At 41.8% G+C, this 27,038-nt stretch overlaps 1 long non-coding RNA gene and 1 pseudogene across 2 annotated transcripts in view; both read right to left on the minus strand.

Annotated features, from left to right (window-relative positions):
* The window catches only part of LOC138799347 (uncharacterized), a 125,314-nt gene that overhangs the window by 34,747 nt on the left and 63,529 nt on the right, over positions 1-27,038 (minus strand). The window contains exons 1-2 of one of the 2 annotated variants that reach the window (XR_011364243.1): positions 24,457-24,512; positions 24,031-24,237 (exon numbers count right to left, since the gene is read on the minus strand). This is a non-coding gene — a long non-coding RNA (uncharacterized lncRNA). Of the gene's footprint in view, positions 1-24,030; positions 24,238-24,456; positions 24,513-27,038 lie in introns of those variants that run through there. The other variant, XR_011364242.1, reaches the window with a different exon arrangement.
* LOC138800219 (U2 spliceosomal RNA) lies at positions 13,129-13,305 on the minus strand (annotated as a pseudogene).

Below are 27,038 nucleotides of genomic sequence, written 5' to 3' on the forward strand. Positions count from 1 at the left end.
CTTGAGTTAATTTTTTTTCTAAAAACACTTCCCTCCTGAACCTTATTTAGTCCATTAACATTTAAAGGTTTCAATCATGTTCCCCCTTTTCTCTTCTTTCCTCCCCTTAAGTCTTTCCTGATATGTTTTGTGCCTCACACTCTCCACCATTTTTGTAGTCGTCTTTGGACCCGTTTTATTTTATCAATATCTTTTTTCAGGTGAGGTCTCCAGAACTGGACACAGTATTCCAGATGTGGTCTCACCAGAGCTCTATACAGCGGGATCACAATCTCCCTCTTACTAGTAGTTATACCTCCTAGCTATACAGCCCAGCATGCGATTTGCTTTCCCCACCGCCTGGTTGCACTGGTGACTCATTTTAAGGCTGTCAGAAATAACGGCCCCCCTATCCTTCTCCTCTAAAGTCTTTGCCAACACACTACTGCCGATGTGATACTCGGATAGAGGATTCCTCCTCCCTTAGTGCATTATTTTACATGTGGAAACATTGAGCTGCATTTTCCTTTGTTTAGGCCACTTATCTAGAAAGCTAAATCATTTTCCATATTACTGACACCTCCAGGAATATCAACCCTACTGCACACTTTTGTGTCGTCAGCAAGCAGACAAACTTTACCTACCAAACCTTCTCTTATGTCACTTATTAAAAACATTAAAAAGAATAGGACCCAGAACAGACCCTTGTGGTACACCACTTGTAACCAGTCTCTGCTCGGAATATACACCATTAACAACAACCCTTTGATAGCTATCCTTCAGCCAACCACAAATCCACTGAACTATCCAGGGATTAGGCCAAATTATCTCTTACTTCTCTATCAGCTCTTTATGGGGAACTGTATCCAAGGCTTTGCTGAGGTCCAGATAGGTGGTATCCCCGGCACCATCATCCAGCACTTTTGTGAATTAATCAAAGAAATCAATGAGATTAGTCTGACATGATCGGCCCGCAGTAAAGCCATGCCCATTTGAATCCTTCAAATTTTTGCTTCTTAGGTGATTCATTATCTTCTTTTTTTTTTTTTTAGAAGAGTTTCCATCATTTTTACTACTACTTATGTCAAACTAACTGGCCTGTAGTTACTGGGCTCTTGTCTACTCCCCTTCTTGTGGATGGGTATAAAAGTGTCTGTTCTCTATACATCTCTCTGTCAGCTACACCCCCAGTCTCTTTATACCTGCATGTTTTAGTACTGCCCACTGAGCGCTCACTCCCGATGTTTTAATTCATTAGCTAAATACTCTCCCATTTTCTTAAAATCTATCTTCCTTAAATCTAATACTCTTGTTGTACTATAGGATTGCACGCAGTCAGTTTGTATGTTAAACCATAGACACTGGTGGTCACTGGAACCTAAATTTTCTCCCACTCTAACTTCAGACACCAGGTCCCCATTAGTAAATACTAAATCTAGAATGTTCTCTCCTCTGGTTAGTGACTTCACAAGCTGTTTTAGAGATGCCCCTGTAAGGGCCTCTATTACATTTTTGCTTTTACATGTAGATACAGATGCAGATATTCCAATCCACATCCGGCATGTTGAAGTCAACCATAACTACAATGTGCCCTTTAATGACATTCTAGTAATTTCATCCATCCATGTTATCATAGTCCTCAGTTTGCCCTGGAGGGGCTGCATGCAAACCATGAGAGTCTCCAGCTCTTTATATATATATTGGATGACTGTCAATTTAAGACTATCCATAACATAAATGACTACCCCGCCTCCCCTTCTCTCTGCTGTCTTCCCTGTACAAAATATATCCCGGTGTACTGTAGCTATTTCCCAATTATTAGAGTCTTTAAATCAAGTTTCTGTTACAGCAACAAGGTCCAAATCATCTCTAGACATAATGGCCATCAGCTCACAGCTCTTGTTCCCTAAGCTGCGAGTAGTCGTTCATATTGCAGAAAGATTACTAAGGTTGGTAATATCTTTATTGCCAACTGTATCTTCTGCACCAACTACATCTAACAACAATAACCATATCAACTGCACCAACCATTGCATCTACTGCACCCACCACTGTGTCTACTTTACCAACCACTGCACCTACAGCACTCACCACTGTGTCTACTGTGCCAACCACTGCACCTACAGCACCCACCACTGTGTCTACTGCACCCACCACATTGCATCAATTGTACCAACCACTGCATCTACAGCACCTACGACTTTGTCTACCGCACCAACCACAACCACATCAACTGTACCAAACACTGTGCAATATACGGTATATACTTATTTGTCTTAACTGGTCAGGGACAGAAATCCTCATAATCAATTCTATTTCTGTCCCCTTCTTCTAGTTTAAATGCATGTCCAAAAACAATCTGAATTCCTCACCAAGTACCTATGTACCTATATGTGATGGATACAAGCCATCCTTTTTGTACATTCCCTTTTTGGACCACCTGCACCAATAACAAACCCAAAACCATCAGCCTTACACCACTGCCTTAAATATGCATGCAAGTACCATTGCCTGTATGCTGCAAACCTGTTAGTCTATACCTGCCTATTATGTGGGCATAAAGTGAAGGCTTTTAAAGGAACAAAGCTGATGAGTGCCACTTCTTCAGTTCTTTCATTATGGACTTTGACATCAGTATATAGATAAGATGGGAGCAGACCATTTATAAAAGCTTATGCTCAGAGCCCATCCTTCCTTTACACAGATCACAGGGCATGACTAGAAAAAGTGAGTTTGGTCCCCTCCAGTCTAATTTGCCATAGGGCGTTCTGTAAAGAATATCTATAAATGTTAAAAACAGCTCAGGCAATGTGGCTGCCCCTGAATAAACATGTTTCACTATCTGGATTTTCTTTTAATAAAAACTGTTTCTATAGTGACAAAATAAAGCATTAAAAGCTATATACCTTTGGTATCACTGAAATCATACAGACTCGGTGAATAAAATCATGTTATTTTTACCACACTGCATACATTTAAAAAAATACATAAAATTGTGTTTTGTTTAGTTATCCTACAATTTTTTAAGTAATAAACATGTAAATAAATGTGTTATTTGAATCCCACAATTATTACATTAAACAACAACTTGTCCCACAAAAAACAAGCTCTCATATCACTCTGTAGTTTAAAAATAATTTATGGCTATTACAATGCAAGAATTAAAAAAAAGAAAAAAAATGTAATCATATTCTCAGGCTGAATTCACAGTCAACAAAGCATATGTGTACCGATGAGCTGGCAGGTGCCCTGCTGTATTGTCAGTTCAAGAAAGTCATCCAGGGGATATAAATAGAGTTAAGCAAAGATTATTTCCCCCCAATAGGAAAAGACAATGACCTACAAAGCTGGACCCTTCAGTCCAATGATCCCATACTTCTTTATGGTTTCCCACTCTCTATACCAGGTGCATGTTCACAATGCTGGTACAGATACAGATGGTCATCACTTTGCTGGTACTCCGCTGGTACTCGAGGCAGGAGAATGTATAGTACGCTATAGTCACTTGCTCTTAATCAGTGCTTTTTTATTCTTACATAAAGGAATACAAGTGCTGTGACCTGGACAGGTTATGGCCCCGATGAAGTCTTTCTCAATGGCATTAATTGCGGAGAGCTGTTGAAAAAGGCTCCGGATGGCCTGAAACATATCCAGAACCCAGCACTTGTAATCCTCTAAGCATTGGTTAAAGGGAAACTATACCCTTATTGCGCTCAGGACTAAGGTAATACACATGAATCAGAGTGGCTATCTACTTGTCCCTCAGTTTTCTGGTCCTGATGGGTGGAAGATAGAATATCTGTAATATCTGTCTATAATAGAGCCCGATGCAGCCTTTTCTCACTGTAAAATGCACTGTAAATCACTCTCAGGAGCCAAAGAATAGGAAGAGCCACGTGTAGAAACAAATATAGAAATAAAACATCCTCTTTAAAATCTGATCACTTCTTGAAAACTAAATACAACATGTCTCTGTATTGCAACTTTAGTTACTTCAAGGTCCTAAAAAAAAAGCGTCCAATAGCGGAGTACTTCCAATTCCCAGAAGCCATTGCTTTCCCTCAGCCCTTCATCACAGCCCTCCTGCCAATCTCATTCCCTTTCACAGAACTCCTGCTTTTTTTCCACCCACAGAGCATCTAACTTCACAGCAGACTGTTGCACCCGCTGCTTTCACTATCTCTCTGCTCCTTCTTTCACATCATTCTTCAGAAGGCAGCATGCTGTAAACACTTCCACATCCCAAAAATAATGATTTATTATTCTGAATAACATATAGAACAGATGAAACAAAGATTCAGGAACAGCAGAATATGTGATATTATAAGTTACTGTACAGTAATGGAGAGGATAGGATACACAAGGGCTGACAGAGACGGCAGGGAGCATGAAGGAATGAGCAGGGCAGATATGAGCACTCTCTGTCCGGGGAGAGAGGGGTTACAGCTATGAAGAGATTACCTCCACAGTCCTGTCCCCTGATGCAAGCCCCAGCCTGAAGTGGATCTGCCATGATTTGGAAGGTGAGTGTAGACTTCCTGGGTCAGAGTACAGTGCTGTAGCCCCCGCTATGCAGACCATGCCCCTCCTCCACTCCCCCTCCCACCCAGTACAGGGAGCTCTTAAACCAAAGCAATGCTCTTAAACCAAGTAATAATTTTGAAAAACTGGGAGCTCTTAAACCAAAACGTTCTTAAACCAAGTTACTCTTAAACCAAGGTACCACTGTATATATATATATATATATATATATATATATGCATCTGTGTATAGGGAAACAAAGATAGAAATATAAATAAAACATCCTCTTCTTTATATTCTTATCACTTATTCTTGAAAACCAAATACAAAACGTCTCTGTATTTCAGCTTTAGCTATTTCAAGCGCCTAAAACCAAGCGTCCAAATGTTTTATAGCTACAGTACTGTATAACCAAAATAAATCCAGCAATATAAAGTAGGTCAGACAGCCTGCTACACATAGAAAGCGTGTTTAATCCAGACCAGGCACAAAGGACAAAGGGGACATCTGCAGACCAGATCAAGCTTAGCTAAATTTAGTTGACAGATCACACAGGGAAGATGCTCCTCTCTAATGGACGCTTTATGTATTTTGTTGTTATCTATTTGCTGTTGTTTATATGTATATGATCCATCTTTTCATTTTATTTGTAAGTCTACAATCTCTTCCTAACAGAATATATGACAAATGAATTCTGAGGAAATGCCTGAATTATGATGATGAAGATGATGATAATAATCTGATGCAATAATCAGCTGCTTAGTAACAACCACTGACTGAAGGTCCTAGAAATGCTACAACTACAATGTAGATAGGTGTCAGGGCATAGATTGCCTTCATTGTTGAGTAGAGATTTCTGCAAAGGAATAATGGGGCTGTTACCTATAGCAACCAATCACATTGCTTCTTTCTTTTTTATAAAGGCCTCTGAAAAATGAAAGCTGGGATCTGATTGGTTGCTATGGGGAACTGTTCCTTTCCACAAGATTTGATAAATCTTCCCCTTTATTGACATCTTATCTTTAACTAGGAAGCAAGACATAGTGGCTGCTTAAAAGGCTAATGTTGGAAGAGCATCTTATCTATTGCCGCATATAATAACATTTGGTCAGCAACAGGAATATCTGTCATGTAGAAGAAGATGTAGTGCAGATGTGGCCATGCTGTGCCGTAATCTTTGAAAAGCATCTCTGCGATCTGTTTGTTCTCTATTGTAATTTGTCCTAGCCCCTAGACATTCGTTATCCTTAAATTAATTATATATCTGCCTTACATGTCCTCAAAGGAAAGGTCCACACAGAAAACCTTCCTTACTGTCTATTAGAAGTGTCACCAAAAGATAAGCTGATTATGTGGTAACCAGAGCGAACCAGAGGCAACCCAACAAGCGTTCTGAAAAGTTTTACATCCTATTTTATTAAGACATAGGGGGAGATTTATCAAACTGGTGTAAAGTAGAATTGTCTTAGTTGCCCCTAGCAACCAATCAGATTCAGTTTTCAAATAATCTGTGAGGAATGAAAAGTGGAATCTGATTTTCTATCTGATTTTCTATTCTACATAGTACATAGTTAATAAGGTTGAAAGAAGACAAGAGTCCATCAGGTTCAACCTAGGGAAACTGTACTATGTTGATCAAGGAAAAGGAGAAAACCCTATGAGGCAGATGACAATTTACACCAGTTTGATAAATCTCCCTCATGATGTTTTAGTATTTAAAGAGGCACTGTCACAAAAAAAAAACTTTTGACATGGCAGGGGGACATACAAAAACCGAAAGATGCAACAGCAACCTGCAAGTGCTAGGACTTACCGTATACACTCCCTGTCAGGGACGGGGAGACAGGGACAAGACACGACAGCGAGCCCTGATACTGAGTCCACCCACTGTCCCTACCTACTTGCCTCAAACGGCCCTAGACAGCCGCGGACAACAATGAAGACGTTCCCTGTACTGGATACGTGCACACAGAACAAGAAAGACAAACAAACACAATATCGGATAGTCAAACAAGCAAAGACAGAACAAAACGGGCAGCGTAGTACAAAATCAGATAACAATCGGATAGTCAAAAAGTCAGGCAAGTTAGGATGGGGATCGCAGGAATAGACAGGGGAGCTGGGACCAGGGCATGAAACCTAATAGCCAGCGCTGAGAGACTGGCTCAGCTGTGTTTTATGCTGACCAAGAGCCCGGTCCAGATCCTCATTGGACCAGCGCTATGATCCTCCAGGTACAGACAGGTAGAGAAGAATATCAATTAAACAAACAGACTCGCTCAGCTGCGGCAATCATGGCTGGGAGAGTTCAATGGTAACTGTTGCATTGCCGGAAGCTGGCAAGTAATCGGGTGTTACACAGAAGCAAAAACCAGGCCCAGTTCAAACCAGGCCACTGCACATTCCTGACACTCCACCTGTTGTATACATCATATAGAGATTTGAAATTCTTAGATTTTCACATTCTTAGAAAACCCTTTCATCAAAAAGAGTGTATCATCTCACCAGATTAGGGTGACCTCACAAAGAAATGGTCCTACACTGATGACCTCTTTTGGGATAATACAAAGCCTACCAAACTGGGCACACAGGACCCAACTAATCTCTATGTAAAACACCCACAGAAGATGGGTGGAGTGTAAGTGGGTGTTTTAAATAGAGATAAGTTGGGTGCTGTGTGCCAAGTTTTGTAGGACCATCTCTTTCTGAGGTCACCTTAACGTGGTGAGATGGTACACTCTAATACTGTACTCTATAGCAGTTTTTCCAAATATATATCAGGTATACGATGGCGAAAGTACATACGGTCAGTCCTAGCACTTGCAGGTTGCTGTCGATTCTTTCTGTTTTTGTCTGTATTTTAGCTACAGCAGCATGGTGCAAAGTGTGAACAGTGGTATTGGAATGCTGGCCATTTTTTTTGCTTTTTGTGTTATTTGTAGGGGGTGTGGCTACCTGCTTTTGGCTTGCACTCCACCCATCTCCTGTGAGTGTTTTAAAAAGAGATTAGTTGGGTCCTGTGTGCCAAGCTTTTTAGGCTTTGTATTAGCTCAAGAGTTGCCATTAATGAAGGACCATCTCTTTATTAGGTCACTAGAAAGTGGTGAGATTGTGTACTTTGTTTAATCAAATGGTTTGCTAAGAACCTAAGTCGTAGCTATTTCAGGTTGCTGTTGCTGCTTTTGTTTGTATTTTAGCCACAGAAGTGTGCAACCTGCACAGTGTGAATAGCGGTTTTGGGGTGCTGGCAATTTTTTTGCTTTTTATGTCAGAGAGACATGTCGATTTCATTGGTCAGGGTCTGAACACTCAAACCTTGACCGAAAAAAAACCTTTTGACATGTCTCCCTGACATAAAAACAGAAAAGAGCTTGCTGCAAATTGGAAGACGTGGTTATTATAGATATTTAGAATGACAAAACTGCTATAGAAAAATATTGAAAAAAAAGTGAGATGCTTAGCATACCATTTGATTTTTTGGTGACAGGTAAACTTTTTTTTTAATTTTTTTAAACATGTTATTTTATTTTTCCAATTTATAAAAGCATTACAATCTTTCACAATCCATATTTTTATATTATTGTAATCCCGTAATAACATATCAAAGAGAAAAAAAACAATACAATTGATGACAGGTAAACTTTAAAGACAATGAAGGAAATTTATCATGGTTTGAATTTGTGTAAAGATTTAGCAACAAGTCAGCTAAAGCTGCAAAAGCTCCTTTGTTCCTTTTTTTTTTTTTTTTTTTTTTTTTTTATATTACCATTCAATAGCTTTAATATAACCAGAAAATCCCACTAAAACTATGTAGGAGTAGTCACCAGACCACAGCTCCTACATAGTTTTCAATCAGATGTTTTGGAATATGTTAAAGTTAGTTACTGCTGCTATATTTAAAAAAAATAAATAAATTGTTTTAGAGGTCCTAGTTCTGTACTTCTTGGTTGAACAATTGCTGAGTACTTCAATTCCCAGAAGCCATTGCTTTCCCTCAGCCCTTCATCACAGTTCTCCTGCCCAGCTCACTTCCTTCCACAGCACTCGTGCCAGTTCTCCACCCAAAGCTGCTGCAAAGCGTCTAAATTTCACAGCAGTGTGTTGCACCTGCTGCTTTCACTACCTCTCTGCTCCTTTTTTGGCATCATTCTTCATAAGGCAGTATGCTGTAAACACTATTCTCCCTAAATGTCCCAATAAAGATATATATATAGCTGTGTACAGTGAGATAGTGATGAAGATGGGGGATGTTGGGGCTGGTCATAGATGGTGACATCACTTAGACTAGACACAAGAGAAACAGATCGTTGATCTCAGGGAGACCAGCCAAACGACAACACTGCCAGCTGCTAGTGAATGCAGTGAAGTCAATGCAGTGAAGTCCTAGGTGCACTTCCCCCTGGGAAACATGAATATGCAAAAGAAGAGCCTGTGGAGCCTCATCAAAGAGTCTCGAAACACAGGAGTAGCCAGATATCCCTCCAGGAAGGACCCAGCCAAGGGGTGGCCCTATAAGTCAATGTAATGACAAGGGAAAAACCAAGGCCAGGTAACCATCCAAATACAGCTGTTTCGGGGTGTTGTCCCTCATCAGTGTGGAGCAGGATTCTGGCTAGGTGGAAGCAAAGCCTAGTAGAGCCACAAGAGAAACCGATCACTGATCTCAGGGAGACCAGCCAAACCACAACACTGCCGGCTGCTAGTGGAAGCGTTCAATGCAGTGAAGTCCTAGGTGCAATGCCCTCTGGGAAACATGAATATGCAAAAGAAGAGCCCGTGGAGCCTCATCAAAGAGTCTCGAAACACAGGAGTAGCCAGATATCCCTCTGGGAAGGAGAAGCCTGTGGAAAGAAGAGCCTGTGGAGCCTCATCACTTAGACTAGAGCTCAGAGACAAGATCCAGCCAAGCCTGCTGTGATATCAGAGGATAATCTGTTGTCCGAGGAGAGAGGGAAGAGCCAGGAAGCTGGACACAATACCAAACTGTGTAGTTCTTTTTTTTTGCAACTTCCTATTGGGGTGAATCACACATAAGCGGGTAGAATTTGTGATAATACTGTTAGTCAGTTAAGTAGTGTATGTACTGGGCTGTTATTGTCCACATAAGTATGGGAAAGGAAGACTTGTGTGTGTACTACTGGCAAACAGCCTATTCCTGGTCCTGTCCTCTAACATGTAGAGAATGAAAAATGACAGTAGTGAGAACACTATGAGATCACCTTGTCACCATTTTGAAGGGTTAATGTAGCAAAACCATGCAGGTTTATAAGAATCCTTTGAGATCTTTATATACATAAAGGTCACTGTGGGTCTTATGTCACTGCATTATGTAGGTTGCTTATGAACACTATACATTAGACAGGTAAGGCGATTTAGCAAATGTGAAAGTGGTAATCCAAATTAGTTTTCATCCTCCTTGAAAAGCCATTGTTCCTAAGGATATAATTGAATTACATGGCTCTTGACAGAAACTCTAAGCTATTTGAAAGATGGATAACCAGTTAGAAAATAACTTTCATTACATCTGTTGGTTACAGACTAGAGATCCACTACCACCACTACAGAGTGTGCAAGGACATGGCAACCAAGTCAAGCACCAATTTAGATGGAATATCTGGAACACAAATTTGGGTAACCCTGTCCAATGAAGCACTCTCTAACTCAGGCCACTATAATACAAAACAACATTTAAATTAGTATTTCAGTTTTTTTGTGCCCTTGTCATTTAAAAAATCTTTTAACATAATCAAACAGACATGTCAAAAGTATTGATCATTTATAGTCTGAGGCTGGGTTCACACTACGTATATATTTCAGTCAGTATTGTGGTCCTCATCTTGCAACCAAAACCAGGAGTGGATTGAAAACACAAAAAGGATCTGTTCACACAATGTTGAAATTGAGTGGATGGCCGCCATATAACAGTAAATACCTGCCATTATTTCAATATAACAGCCGTTGTTTTAAAATAACAGCAAATATTTGCCATTAAATGGCGGCCATCCACTCAATTTCAACATTATGTGAACAGATCCTTTCTTTGTCTTTAATCCACTCCTGGTTTTGGTTGCAATATGAGGACCACAATACTGACTGAAATATACGTAGTGTGAACCCAGCCTAAGGGTGCTATTACACGGCCCGATGGTGGCCCGATCAATACTGTAAAAAAACCTCGATCTGCTTGATCGGCACTCGTTTACTGGCCCTATTACATCCCCGATAATGGTTTACTGAGGGCTGCATGGACATTGTTATTGTCCAGTCCGACGCGCTGCAGCTTCAGAGCTGCCCATCAGAGCTGACAGGCCAATCTGCCAATCACTGGCCTGGACTGCCACGGCCCATGATTGCAGGCTGATCTGAAGCTGCAGCTCGCGGGACTGGGGAGGAAGCATGTGGAGCGCAGGAGAACACCGGGAACGTGGATAGGTAATGTAAAAACTGTTTGTTGAATCGGCAGCAGCCGGCTGCGCATCGCTAATAGCCGATGATTTTAGGTCAGGGCCTAAAGAAACAATCAGACGATGATCTTTTCATCAGCTGATCGTTGTTTATTTTTAAGCACAGTAACTATGGGGTAGGCCCCAAAATTCAGTTCCACTGGTGTGACTTTGGCTCCCCAGTCCTACATTGGAGAAAAAGTTTCCTAAATGTTGCCAGAGATTAGTAATACAGTGGTACCTCGGCTCTCAATGCTAATTCCTTCAGGAAGGCAGTTTGAGAACCAATCACTGTTTTCCCATAGGAAATAATGTAAATGTGTTTAATTGGCTCCAGCACCAACCAATAATTACCTATAATACCCATTTATTACATTGTATAGTACGCAGTATATTCACTACAGTACAGTACAGAACAGCACCATATACTGTACAGGACATTACAGAACGGCACTATATTGTACAGGACATTATACACAAGAAACATTCAACAAATTATATTCGGCAATTATATTACAGTAGTCACTTACTCCTCACTCATCCATTACTGTATAGAGTCCCCCCCCATCCCAGCACTGTAATGGATGGGAGATGGTGGTGCACTGACTGTACTACTACTGTACTGTATATGCACTCCAGCAGTAGCCACTGGAGTATAGCCAGAGGAGTATAGCCACCTTTTTATATTTGCTGGTACCTGATTTAATAGTGAACCATATGTTCCAATGTTCCATATCATCTATAGCCTCAGAAAGAAGCATTCATTAGAATTTCTTGCTTCACTGGTCAGTGTGATGCAACTTGGTTACTAAGCTCAGAATTAAAAAGAAAATGCCACAACCATTAACAAAATTTTTAATTTTTTTTAAAAGGATTCAATCCAAAATTGCAGACTACCATAGTATATTAAACAAATGTAGCCCTTTGTGTTATATAGCTTTGTGTGGTTATATAGCTTTGTGTGGTGAAAGCAAACATTTAGTTACCTTAGCCACCACTACAGTAGCTTAAGACTTATTACCTTCCTTCATATGTGTTTTATTTCCTCCTTCATTGTCCCATGACAAGCCTCCCTCTGAAGCGTAAAGGTAACCTCCATTTACACAGCGCTAATGGAGACATCGTTTTCACTCCCTGTTGACTTATCAAACAATGAAGATGTGTTAGAAGACCAGCCGTTACGATTCTCATTAAAGTACTGATATATTAAACTACAAGGGTATCAGTGGTCAGGAAGTCAGATAAAACATTCGGCAGAACTCACTATGCGGAGAATAAAACTAGCTAAGCAGTTTATGGTAGCCCATACTATATAAATGACATCTATTGAGAGTAATGTCCCTTTTACTCTTCAGATGAGTACAACTAATTGCTTCTAAGGCTCTATAGTATATTAGTAACTTAGCAACTCATAGAAACACAATATTATTTACTGACAATTCTATATATGAATCTCCATGACATCTTGTCTATGACATCTGTCCAATTTCCAATTGACTTCAATGGAGTGCATTATTATATTTAGGGATGGTCCGAACCCGAACCCTCGGTAATGATTGGCGCTGTCTGCCCGCTCTGTGGAGAGGGTGGATACAGCGGGAGGACCGCCTGGAAAACTGGGATATAGCCATAGCCATAGGCTGTATCCCAGTTTTCCAGGCGTTCCTCCCGCTGGATCCGCCCGCTCCGTAGACAGTGGGAATCTGCTGCCGAGCATTCGGCAGGTTCGGACTATCCCTAATTATATTAAAAACATGTCAGTATTTTTACCTTTAAATTACGGTTGTATTTTATCTTTATGGTGTTTGAAAGTAGCCTTAGGGCTTGTTCACATTGCAGAAAACAGGTGGAAATTCCGAGCAGAATGCCCACCGCGGACTGCGTTCAGAATTCTGCCTGCCTCACTGCCACAATTTTAAGTATAGGGCGCCTAAGAATTGACATGTCCAGAACTTCCCCCTGTTTTCTGCAGTGTGAACGGGCCCTTAGGCTAAAATGGCTTACGAGAATCAATGTTTATATATACTTTATACTTATGTCGGCCCAGCTCGCTGCTTGCACTACTATGTTAGCATTATCAGAACTGATGTCATGAGTCTCTGCCCCCTGGGGCACAGCCTGTGTGATGAGTATGGTGGATGGAAAATGGGGTGCCCATGATGGTCATCCTGCAATAACTTTTTTTTGGGGGTGCACTGAACATGGAAGCACTGCAACACCAGGTCAATGCCTGGAGAGGACAGAGCAAGCTCTTTTTCCATCTCCCTGTTCTAAAAATCCATTTAGATAGGGGACCTATCAGATATAAAACTGATAAGAACAGATACTACACTTGATCTTAGCCAAAAGGCCGAGAAGCGATTCATGCAATAGTTTTTAGTTAAGCCAGATACAGTTTTAACTAAATGATAGCATAGTTCTTCTGTCATTGCTTTACAGGTTTAGGTGTCTCTTTGTCACAGTAAACCACTGGTGTATGTAAGTCTGTATTTAATGGTTGTAGTTCATGGTTGAGCAGTTGCTTAGTACTAAAAGTCCCAGAATGCATTGCTTTAAATGTCCAAACTGCTAAAATGTAATCTAAAACATGATTATTATACAAAATAAGAAAAAATCATTCACAAAAAAGACATAACCAAAGATGAGTCCATTAAACTATGTAGTAAAATATAGTTCATGAAGTTCAGAAAATAAAGTTCAAAGTGTAAAAAAGTTCAAAGGCTCATAAAAACTGATGCTCTATATTTGTCTTGTCAGTTCAAACACTCACAGATATCGGTCTCTCAGTGCTCCAAATTGAAGGAGCGGTATATAAAGTGGCTTGTGCTGCTTGAGGCCATGTTCACATGGCGTAAGAGACCGACCGTTCCGTGTGCCCACAGCACACTATGAAGCAAGCGGCCGGAGCCGCTTGCTTCATAGTGTGAACTGACTGAGCTTTCTGCGGCCACTATTTATTAAATAGCAGCTGCAAAAAACTGACATGTCATACTATGTGTATGCGCTCCGGCCGGGACCCCATAGACAGTAAGCCAATGTATTTTTTCGCATTAACTACGGCCGTTGTTGCAATCGGCAACAAGGGCCGTAAAAATACAAAAAAATACGTTGTGCGAACATAGCCTAAACTTGTGCCTATGTGTGGTCAAAGATAAAACATCACAGCACAAGTTTACACAGCTCGAGCCACTTTATACACTGCTCCGTCAATTTGGAGCACTGAGAGGCCAATATCTGTGAATGATCTGTGAATCTTTTTTACATTTAAACTTCATGAACTATATTTTACTACATAGCTTCAAGTGTCACTGTCATCATAAAAACGTTTGAGATGCCATAGAGACATTATAGGTGAATTTCCAACAGCATCCCTACTGAGCAGGGGTCAAAACGTTGTATTTATCTAGACTTGGTCACCAATAAAGTTTTGGAAGATTAACTGTAGATGCTGTTGAAACTTCACCTATACTATCGCTATACACCCACTCAGGGACTGTGGGTCTATCAGCAGGCATCCAGTAAGTATTAAGGACCAAAATGAGAGGGACCATTGATGCTGCTGAACCTACTATCATTTTTAGCCGTGGTGTCATAGAGACATGTCAAAAGTTTTGATCGGTCCGGGTCAGGCCCCTACTGATTGTGAGAACAAGCCAGGAGAAGGCCAAGCTAAGCACAGTCCTTTCCTAGCATTGTTTCATTGTAATCAGGGAGGCCTAAATATATTTCTTCCCTCCTTTTTACATTGGAAATATGTTACATTTTTTTCTGATTTGGTTATTCAACTATTTTTGCATTATTGTTTTTGGCTTTATTTTTTATGTCATTTTATGGCCACCCTTTGAACACAAAAGACCTTTGGGGAGCATTTTAACCCCTTCAAGACCAAGCCTAATTGCACCTAAAAGACCAGGCTCATTTTTCAAAATCTGACCTGTCTCACTTTATGCTCTTATAGCTCAGTGATGCTTTAACGTATGCTAGCGATTCTGAGATTGTTTTTTCGTCACATATGGCACTTTATATTAGTGGCAAAATTTGGTCACTACTTTGTGTGTTTTTTGTGAAAAACATCAAAATATCATGAAAAATTGAAAAAATTTGCATTTTATGAACTTTGAAATTCCCTGCTTCTAAAAAAGAAAGTCGTATCACATAAATTAGTTACTAAGTCACATTACCGATATGTCCTCTTTATTCTGGCTTTATTTCATAAACATATTTTACTTTTTTAGGGTGTTACGGGGCTTAGAAATTTATCAGCAAATTACCACATTTTCGTAAAAGTTTCCAAAACTGATTTTTTTAGGGACCAGTTCTTTTCTTAAGTTGATTTAGGAGGCTTTTATACTGGAAACCCCATAAGTGACCCCATTTTGGAAACTAGACACCTTAAAGAATTAATCTAGGGGTATAATGAGCATTTTAACCCTACAGGGGCTGGAGGAAAGTATTCACCATTAGGCCGTAAAAAAATGAAAAATTACAATTTTCCAATAATATATACGTTTAGATTAAAGTTTCTCATTTTCAAAAGGAACATGAGAGAAAACGCACCCCAAAATTTGTAACGCAGGTTCTCTTGAGTACTACGGTACCCCATATGTGGGCGTAAACCACTGTATGGGCACACAGCGGGGCTCAGAGGGAAGGGAGCGTCATCTAGCTTTTCCATTGCAGATTTTGCTGAAGAAGTTTCCGAGCGCCAGGTGCATTTGCAGTGCCCCTGTAGTGTCAGCAGAGAGAAAACCCCCCATAAGTCACCCCATTTTGGAAAGTACACCCCTCAAAGAATTCATCTTGGGGTAGGATGAGCATTTTGACCCCACAGGTGTTAGAGGAAAGTATTCAAAATTAGACAGTAAAAATGAAAAACTCGAATTTTTCCAATAATATGTTACTTTAGTTTGAATTTTCTCCATTTCACGGGGAACAGGAGAGAAAATTCACCCCAAAATCTGTAACGCAGGTTCTCCAGAGTAAAATGGTACCTCATATGTGGGCATAAACCACTGTATGGGCACACAGCAGGGCTCAGAACGGAAGGAGTGCCAATTAGCTTTTTCAATGCAGATTTTGCTGAAGAAGTTTTTGAGCGCCAGGTGCGTTTGCAGTGCCCCTGTAGTGCCAGCGGAGTAAAATCTCGCCCATAGTCACCCCATTTTGGAAAGTACACCCCTCAAATAATTCATTTTGGGGTGTGGTGAGCATTTTGACCCCACCAGTATAAGAGGAAAGTATTCAAAAGTAGACAGTAAAAATGAAAAACTCGAATTTTTCCAATAATTTGTTCCTTTAGTTTGAAATTTCTCAATTTCACAAGGAACAGGAGAGAAAATTCACCCCAAAATCTGTAACGCAGGTTCTCCTGAGTAGAACGGTACCGCATATGTGGGTATAAACCACTGTATGGGCACACAGCCGGGCTCAGAAGGGAAGCATTTTCCGTGCAGATTTTTCTGAAGAAGTTTCTGAGCGCCAGGTGCATTTGCAGCGCCCCTGTAATGTCTACAGAATAGACCTCCCCAAAAGTCACCCCATTTTGGAAAGTACACCCCTCAAAGAATTCATCTTGGGGTAGGATGAGCATTTTGGCCCCACAGGTATTAGAGGAAAGTATTCAAAATTGGCCAGTAAAAATGAAAAACTTGAATTTTTCCAATAATATGTTGGTTTAGTTTGAAATTTCTAAATTTCACAAGGAACATGAGAGAAAACGTACCCCAAAATCTGTAACGCAGGTTCTTCCGAGTACAACGGTACCCCATATGTGGGCATAAACCACTGTATGGGCACACAGCAGGGCTCAGAAGGGAAGGAGTGCCAATTTGCTGGAGAAAAACAGTAGCTAGTAATAGTTATTAGAATAGCGCAGTTACTAAAATAAAATAAAAAAAATTAAATTACAGGTAATGTGGGGTGGTTCCGGGTAATTTGGAGGTGGTTACGGGCAGTCTGGGGTGGTTACGGGCAGTCTGAGGTGGTTACGGGTAATCTGGGGTGGTTACGGGTAATCTGGGGTGGATACCGTCAACAAGGGGAAGGTCACGGGCAACCTGCTGTGGTTACGGCAACCTGGGGTGGTTACAGGCAACCTGGGGTGGTTACAGGCAACCTGGGGTGAATACGGACAACCTGCTGTGGTTACGGACAACCTGCTGTGGTTACAGACAATCTAGGGTGGTTACAGGCAACCTGCTGTGGTTACGGGCAACGTGGGGTGGTTACAATCTGGGGTGGTTACAGACAATCTGGGGTGGTTACAGGCAACCTGCTGTGGTTACGGATAAACTGAAGTGCTAATAGGTAATCTGAGGTGGGTACCTGTAATCTGGCGTGGTTGTGGGCAATCTGGAGGGGGTCACTGGCAATGTGGGGTGGTTAGAGGCAAGGTGCGGTGGTCAGAGGCAAGGTGCTGTGGTCAGTGGCAACGTGCGGGGTCAGTGGCGACGTGCGGTGGTCAGAGGCGACGTGCGGTGGTCAAAGGCGACGTGCGGTGGTCAAAGGCGACGTGCGGTGGTCAGAGGCAAGGTGCGGTGGTCAGATACGACGTGCGGTGGTCAGACGCGACCTGCGGTGGTTGCGTGCAATCTGGGGGGTTACATGTAATCTGGCATGATTACGGGCAACCTGGGGTGGTTATGCGCAACCTGCGGTGGTTACTGGCAACCTGGAGGGGTTACAGACAATCTAGAATTGTTACGGATAGACTGAAGTGCTTATAGGTAATCTGGGGTGGGTACATGTAATTTGGGGTGGTTACAGGCAATCTGGGGTAATTACGGACAATCTGGAGGGGGTCACTGGCAACGTGCGTTGGTGACGGGCAACGTGCGGTGGTTACGGGCAACGTGCGGTGGTTACGGGCAACGTGCGGTGGTTGCGGTCAACGTGCGGTGGTTACGGGTAATCTGGGGGGTTACGTGCAATCTGACGTGATTACGGACAACCTGGGGTGGTTACGGGCTAGCTGCAGTAGTTACGGGTAATCTGGGGGGGGTTAGGGGTAATTTGGGAGTAAACTGCAATTATTACTATAATAGAAAGTGTGTGTTTTATTTTTTTGTATGCTTGTCACTTTTTGTACTTTTCACATTCTTTTTCACTGTATTACTATGATTACTGTGATATTTTCTATCACAGTAATCATAGTTTAGTGACAGAGACCAAATTGGTCTCTGTCACTTTAAATTTTCAGAGCTGGCTGGTTGTGGAGCGCATGCACACTTCATAACCAGCCAGGACACCGAGGAGGAAGGAGCTCCAGGATCAGGTGAGTATATGGGGTAGGGGAGGGTGACTCGGGGACGGGGGTGACTGGGGGGGTGGGGGGACATCACTTTTTATCCCCTGTCACCAATCATTCATGGTGACAGGGGATAAAATGTTCCGGCGGCACATGGCTCAAGCGATCAGCGGTATATAGTATATACCGCTGATCGCTTGTACCGGGACCCCACAGGGGGGGTCCCCGATGACTGCCCCATGCTCTCCGCTACCTCCGGTGGCGGAGAGCATGGGGTTTTCATTCATTTTTACTAAGAGATCACTGTGAACAGACATTAGTCTGTTCACAGTGATCGCGGCGGCCATCTTGGATCTGATGGCCGCCGCGGGGAGGGGGGGTTAGATACCGGGGCACTAGGGGGGCTGGTCTGGGGTCTGATTTTAACTATTTCATCTCCCCCCACCGTGGATTCACGGTGGGGGGAGATGAAATATAGCGGCGGCAACGGCCCATTAGTGACCGCCGTTTTGGCGGTCACTAAGGGGTTAATGGGGGTCAGCTGCGGGATCGCAGCTGATTCTCATTATCTCCGGTGCCTCACTGATGGCTGACGTGAAGGGGTTAATATTACATGTCCCAGGGTACATTTAATCTGCCACTGCCTGGCAGTCACTGATGACTGATTGCTTTTAGACCAGATAGATGCGACTCTGTACCCACAATCTAACACCCCCCCCCTCCCAAACCACTTGTACCTTCGGATAGCTGCTTTTAATCCAAGATCTGTCCAGGGGTCCGTTAGGCAGGTGATGCAGTTATTGTCCTAAAGCAGACAACTTTTAAACTTGCAGCCCTATGTCAAATTTGGCCTGGCCTAGAGTGTCTATGCCCTAGGCTTACACCCCCTCTTCGTCCCTCTTCCCTGCCCTTCTCATTAAGAATGCCCCAGGCAGAATTTGTCCTATTCATCACCTGTCTGAACACTACAAAGGTGCCTTAACGATCCAGCTCATGTGCAGTGTTCAGACAGGTGATGGTTAGGTGAAATCCTACCCTGGGGCATTCCTAATAGTGAAGAGGGCGGGGAGGAGGCATGGAGGGGCGGTGCAGGACATGGGTATTCTAGGCCACACCAATTTGACACAGGACTGCAAGTTTAAAAGTTGTTTTTCAGGACAATAACTGCATCACCTGCCGAACTGACCCCAGGACAGATCTTGGATTAAAAGCAGCTATCTGACAGTACAAGCGGTTTGGGGGGGGGGTGTTAGATTGTGGGTACAGAGTCGCTTTAAAGTTGTTTGGTGACCTTCTGATGCTTAAACAATAAAGGTTCTTTTGAATGACACCAAGCAGAGATATGGAAAATAATGATATATTGATTCAAAAGATAAGTTGAAATGAGAATGAACACAATTTTCTGAGACTACAATACCCCTTTATATATACTGTATGTATAAAACCTGCTGAATACCTTTTTATGGATGCAGTAGACAAAGAATCATCAGTTTGTAGAAGATTAGTATCAGAAGAGAATATCTCAACTTTCTGGTCAATTTTTATTTATAGACAATGATGCTATGAAACATTTCAGTTATGTTCCATTCGCACCAGTTGCTGTGAATCATTGGACTCGCTGAAAGGGCACTTTAAGTTATGTTACTTAACACCTTGACTCTTATTTTCTGGCTGTTTACCAAGACATTTTATAGTTATTTACTAAATGGTGCAACTGAACGAACATCTGAACTGTGAAAGGAATCTGAGGGATACATGTCTGGCGAGTTTCAAATGTTTCAAGATGCAGTGTCCCACGGTGGATGTTTACAAAGACTGTGGTTGGGTGTCATATATCATATATCTCTTTATTGATTGGTAATGTGTTCGATCTGTGGTTGCACTGTTTATTTCTGTTTTATGCAATGGAAACCTATGTAACAGGTAAGGTTGACGGCTGTGAAAGGATTAACTCCCTTACATACTCACAATACAGGAACCTTCATAAGAGAAGGTGGAGCTTAGTCTAGTCCAACAGATTGAAAAATAGACTTCAGCTGGAAGAGAACACATACGAGGAAAGGTAGTCTCGGACAGCATATATTAATGCACTTCAGCTAAGAATTTCAGTTCAAAACACTCTTCAGGCAAAGTCTTAAGTTGAAGTGCAGGAGAGAAGTAAGGAGGAGCTTTGACACGAATGAGAGAGGTTTCTGGGCATGTTCTATGACCTGTTCAGAGGTCATTCTACCTGTCCAGAGGTAACTTTAAAGGGTAATGCTGAGCTGAGAGCTTCAGTTATTGTGTATGGTGATAGAGCCTGTGTTATAAATACACTTGTGTCAATGTGTCTGTGAGGATAAAGAGGACACTGCTCAAAAATTATCTGCACAGAACAGGATGTCACAGCTTAGTATTAGGCCCAGAGGGATATCTGGCTAGTACTATGTTTCAAGACTCTTAAATGAGGCTTCACGGGTTCTCTTTATTTGCATATTAATTTTTTCCAGGGAGCAATGCACCTAGGATTTCACTGCGTTGGATGCTTTAACCATCAGCTGGCGGTGTTATCTTGGGCTGGTCTCCCTGAGATCAGTCATCTATTTCTCTTATGGCTCTACTAGGCATTGCTAACACCTAGCCAGAATCCTGCTCCACACTGATGAGGGGCAACTACCCAAAACAGCTGTCTGTGGATGGATACCTAGCCTTTGTTTTTCCCTTGTCATTACATTGACTTACATGGTGGTTTCCTTACAGGAGCTACCCCTTGGCTGAGTCCTTTTCTGATTATAGATTCGGTTTGAGGTTTTACAGATAATATTGAGGTATTACCTGCAAAATTAAGCGACCATTGGCCAATACATGTGGACATGGTTTTGTCTGCATGCAGCAGTCAACCTTAACATGGGTCCGTAATTGTTTCTCTAATATGTTAATCCTTTTAAATGCTTTTGTGGATGAACAGTTGGCATTTTAATGTCTGGAGACATAACTGGTAAGCTCTGGATGTGGCTTAAAGGTGAGTACAAGGTTAAGTGAGTGTGTTGGTATCGATTAACTTTTTACAAGTAGCACCATGTCACGTGTAGTACATGACAGATTAACAGACCTTTGTCTGTGATTTTGCTGCATATAGGTGTGCCACCATGTTAATCAAAGGTTCTATTCGTGAGTTTGTTTTCTGAGTGAACCAGTGTTAGTTTTTAATGCCGCCTTTATAAGTCAGCACTGTGCAAACTTGTTGTCAAGTTTAAAGATTTTAGTTTGGCAAATGCCCACTCAGGAAAGATATGCTCCAGTCCCTTCCCTTTGATAACTGTAGCTCGTACTGCACACAGCAGGGCTGTTCCTCACTGTGTGTACTGGCAGCGGCTCATAGTCACTCAGCCGAGTCGCTCATTTGAACAGCTGTAAGTTTTGCCCTTAGGCTGTGATGGATTTGTGCAGTTGGGAGTGGTTTCAAATTCAATCCTGCAGAGGCTGTTACCAATAGAGTCTGCATCAGCTTGTCTGCTCTGTGCAATGGATATGCCGAAATACAACAAATTATTTATATGTGGAGAGAACATAATATGTGTAAAATTCATTAGAGTATAGCAATAACCTAATAAAATATTGTAAAGTCAACGTGAAATACTGAAATACAGATATGAAGCTGCATTCACACATTCACAAATGCTATAACAGATACAGAAGTCTATGAGGTACAAATATATCAACTTTTGCCCCTTTATAAATTCTCTGTTAACATAATAGAAACAACACCTTTCCTTTCAGACAGAAAGGAACCTTACTGGCACACATGCTATAAATCTATGCCAGATCACGCCTTGCTTAACACTTATGTGTGCCAAGCCTCTTTTATACTTGATCTACTGCTCTGCTGTGCAGTCAGACCACACCTTTCCCAGCTCTGCTATATACAAGATTGTCACGGTTGTGCAGCATGATAGATCATGCCTGCCAAAATACCCCTCCATCATGTTTGGAATAACTACATAAAAGTGCCAATAAGAAGAATAAAAAGTGGTGTCTGGTGAAATAAACATATAAAGCTGGGGTTGTTTTTTTTCTATCACAAAGAATTGGAGTGTTTTTCTTCTCTTAGGGCCCGTTCACACTGTGGAATGCTGACAGAATGATATATAGTTTGGAAAAATAGTTTTGCAATTGTTTTGCGATCGCTTAAAGCGGCATATCAGCAGGTTCTGCCGAGAGAACCTGCTGATATGCCGCAAGACTTATTTTACCTGAGAAGGTGATAGCAGTTAGAACCGCTCCTCTGTGCCGCCCCAATCTCCATAAAATCGCTAATTGCCCCTATGCAAATTAGGGGCCCAAGACCATTTGGGGATGGCCTGGGAGCATCACTCCGTCCCGCCCAGTCCGCCCCCTCCCATGACAGCCTGCTCGCAGCCCGGGACAGTGCAGGGGACACTCTTTTGGCACATGAATGCCATTCAGGAGCCCAGAAGAGTATGCTGCTCACTGCTACAGTTTGTATATAGCAAGAACGCGATCGGCGCTGGGAGCCTGGGCTGAGCTTTACCATCCAGCTCAACCCAGGCTCCCAGCGCCGATCACACTGCTGCTATCTGCAAAATGTAGCAGATAGCAGCCTACTGTGCTGGGATCCTGACCGGCTCACATACGGTATGGGAGGGGGCGGGCTGAGCAGCATGGAGAGATGCTGCCTATGTGAGCTACACTGGAGGGGAGGGGGCAGGATGGGAGGAGGCTGTGCTGGCTTAAATGGACTTGGAGGGGGTGGGGGAAGGCAGCACAGGAGGGGACGGACTGGGCGGGACAGAGTGATGCTCCCAGACCCAGGCCATCCCCAAATAGTCTTCGGCCCCTAATTTGCATAGAGGCAATTATCAATTTTATGACGATTGCGGCGGCACAGAGGAGCGGTTCTAACTGCTATCACCTTCTCAGGTAAAAGGAGTCTTGCGGCATATCAGCAGGTTCTCTCGGCAGAACCTGCTGATATGCCGCTTGAACGACTGTTTACACGGAACGATCTGCGAATTTTTTGCGAACGACAATTTGAGAACATGTTCAAAGATCAAAATAAACGATTTCTCGCTCGTCGTTTGATCGTTCGCTGTGTTTACACGTACAATTCAATCGTTATCGTGCAAATTCGAACGATAATCATTCCCTGTAAACGCAGCATTTGGCTGGAAGCTATTTCACCAAAAATATACTTAATTGGCTCAGCTGTGTTTCCATTGGGAAGAAAGGAATTAGCTGCTGTTAGATACCCATAACTTCCTTTCCATACACATTAGATAATTGGCCATTTCTGCCAAAATAATTGGGCTTCCACATCTTTTATTCAATGATTATGGGACCCTTGGCCTTTCTCACCAACAACCCATGTGCACAATGAACAAAATATCTGACAATAATGTTACTAATGGATGCACAACAAGTGCATGGTTTTGTTAGATTAACATTTCAGAATTGTGACAGCATGATTTTAAAGTTATCACTGCTATTATTGACAGTCCAGCTATTGCTCATCCTCTCCATTTCAGGGGACAGAGCTAATTACTAATCATAGCAGAGCACATTCTTCTTACTGCTGTGCCATGACATAGTGCTGGTAAAATTGCATAGAACCACTTACTGTATATAAGGTATGTGGAAGGAGAATGGATTACTGATGTATTTGCTTTACAATGTGTTTTTTTTAGCAGAAATGAAAGATACAGCAATAACAGAGCAAGTAAGGGGTTACACTGACAGCTGAACTACTGTTGTTGACAAACTAACACTGTAGACATAGAGCAGTAGGTATACTTGTATTAACATAAGAGGCAGCTGCCATGAGAAAGGAAAGCCTTGATTTACCTTTCAGAAATAGTGTGGATCATCTTTAGCAGGCAAATTGGCTCAGCTGTGCAGGTACACAGCCCAGGCTGTCGCGAGCTCTCTTCTGCACATATGACATGCTAAGCTTCATCTCCACTTTTCTGTGTTCTGTCTTGGTTTCTCTGTTACTATTGACAGATTTCCCCTAACAACAGGCAATGGCCAGTCAAGTTGTTTGAACAGTACCTAATTCAAAAAAATATTTTGATCAATTTGACTATAAAGAGCTATAAATATCTCCTTTTTCTTATTTTTCACATTTAACAGTTACCAATGTAACTGTTGACAAGCTTTTGCAACCATGATCAACTATTATAAAGGCTATGATAAAGGCATACATGTATACAGATTGTTCTAGCTCTCTATATGGCGGGTAATGTATATGTTTTTCTCATTGTCACATACTGTATCATTTTGTTTCTACTTTCAGTTAATTTGAGAGAGGAATTTTACATTGCTCTATAAATGACCAAATGGGCAAGAAAGCAACATTGAATCCGGGAGATTCATCAAACTGGTGTAAAGTAGAACTGGCTCAGTTGCCCCTAGCAACCAATCAGATTCCACCTTTCATTTTCCAAAGAGTCTGTGAGAAATGAGAGGTGGAATCTGATTGGTTGCTAGGGGCCAGTTTGATAAATCTCCCCCAATATGTTTTCCAAAAAATAGGACACCTATATTACGATTGGCATATAAATGAGTGGTAAACCAGACGGAAAAACCTGTGTGTAATCTCCAGTATAGCATGGCATAATCCGGTTGGGTTGTTCACTGTCACTTTTCTCCTAAGAATACAGGAAGAAAAACGACTTATATGACCTGTATCTCAGCTTAACACTCACATAGATATTCAAGCATTCCCTTGTAAAGCCGCTGCTTGCTTTAAGGAACGGATAGCCCTTAGGTGACATTAACTAAATGAGCTATAAAGCTGCTTTAGTAGCCAGTCAACATAGTCTGATTATGTGTGAAATCATGCGTATACCTTCTCACACTTAACCCTCCATTCACGAGACTATAAGAAGAATGTATAATATTATATGATGTGGGGGTATTATTTTTATTAGTAAACTATACTTTCCCTAGTCTCTCTCTTTCTTATACATCACACAGTCACTAAATCCCCTCTCAGAGAGATCAGTTGGAATGACACATTCACTGATTAATCCACAAATCGCATAAGAAGATCATGAAGCCTGCGTGTTTGTGGGCCGATGAGCTACCGAGGGGTATCTAACCCGGTAATAGTAATAACAGGCAACAGTATTGGCTTTATTCTATCACATGGACTAAGCATGTGAAGAACTATGCAATTGAATATATTGTTTTAAACTACATCTGGTGGAGTCTGAGTAAATCAGCTGCTGCCACTGTATAAACTGTGTTTCTTTTTTTCTATGGAGTGCAGATAAAATGATGCAAGAAAACGTTGACGCCGGTGAACAGGTTGTGCAGAAGCTGCGGGGAACTTATTTCCTTCCCCTGGTGAATCCCACTCACATTGAGCTTCCTGTTAGCAGGGAGGATCCGATGTGAAAAAGTAAATAAAAACATTAATTATAGGTCACACCTTGGCGTGATCTCAATGAGTTTATTATTGGTTGCTGAATGCTGAATGCACTTTGGAATGCAAATCATCAAGATCTGCTGCTTCCTTTAAAATATCCGGATTTGCTAAATGGCTGACAGATCCAGTGCGCTGCAAGCTGTAATAGCATGTTTAGGCCATGTAGGCTGCGCACTCGCTGTCTTCTATGGGCTGCCCGGACAATCTGACGCAGCTCCCCCCAGCCCCTGACAGGTCGGTGCTTGCTTGCTCTCCACATCGCCCCTGCAATAGGGGCTTTAGTACAGAACGGATCACAATGCACCATTTGATCTGTCCGTCCATGCAGAGGTTTCCCTTTGTTGCACCTTTAGCTCTTGTGCCAGTATGTTTTGCTTTTGTTACGGCTTTTATACTATTGAAGCTTCTCCCACGTGCCACATATTGGAGTGATGTGATTCAAAATCTGATCATTTGCAGATATTAGCGACACCTGCTTCTTCCTCGATTTGCATAAACTTACGGATTGTCCTTAAAATTTCAATGTTGAGGAGGGTATGAGTATGTGTATCATCGAATTCAACCCCTGAACCTAAGTGGCCACATCTGACAAAAGGGTTAGTATCCGAAATGGTACAGTTTAAACCATGGGGCTTGTGATAACAATACTAATATACAGCATTGGTAACCACGCCAATTAGAATGGAGGGCTCCTTCTGTTTATTCTGCTTTAAGATAATAAAAAGTAACCTGGGTCCTGGAGAGAGAGGGGCCAAAATGAGCGTTTGCACCCATGAGCCTTTAGCTATGCCCTTGTATGTCATTAGTGTTGTGTTACCACCCAGAAAAACAACACTTAATGAATCCCCATTTTTTTCCCCATTGACACTAGTTTATGTTTAACTATAGATGGATTTCCAGGGTCTGTATATTATGGATCTATTCCAATGAGCTGTCATAGAACTTGAATACAAGACAAAGTACTAGCTAACTAGCGTCTGGAGCCAGCTTCTATTCAACCAAATACACAAAGTCTATGTAAAATATGGATGAACTACATTGTAACATAGGACAACTTTCCATTAGGTAATTAGCCTTAGTTCAGATAAGTCATTTTCACATAATTAGAGATTTCTGTGGTAATGGGGGGGGGGGGGGGGGGACTTTTCAGGATTCCCATCCCTTGGCCTGGATAAAGGGTGGCCACAAAGAGTGTCTCCTGCTCTGGAGGACCTGTCCTTTCCTTCAGTACACTCTATATATTGTTATATTGTTTTCTGAGTGTCTAACGCACTGACTACACTGTGTTAAGACCCTGTCATTGCTTAAATATTCGCTATAATGATCGAAAATAAAAGCTTATCTGTCCGTGTAATAACACCCAACAATCAAACGACAAATGAAAAATCGTTTATTTATGTCTTTCAACATTGAAAAATTA

The sequence above is a fragment of the Dendropsophus ebraccatus genome, chromosome 8, assembly GCF_027789765.1.
Source record: "Dendropsophus ebraccatus isolate aDenEbr1 chromosome 8, aDenEbr1.pat, whole genome shotgun sequence".
NCBI lineage: Eukaryota > Metazoa > Chordata > Amphibia > Anura > Hylidae > Dendropsophus > Dendropsophus ebraccatus.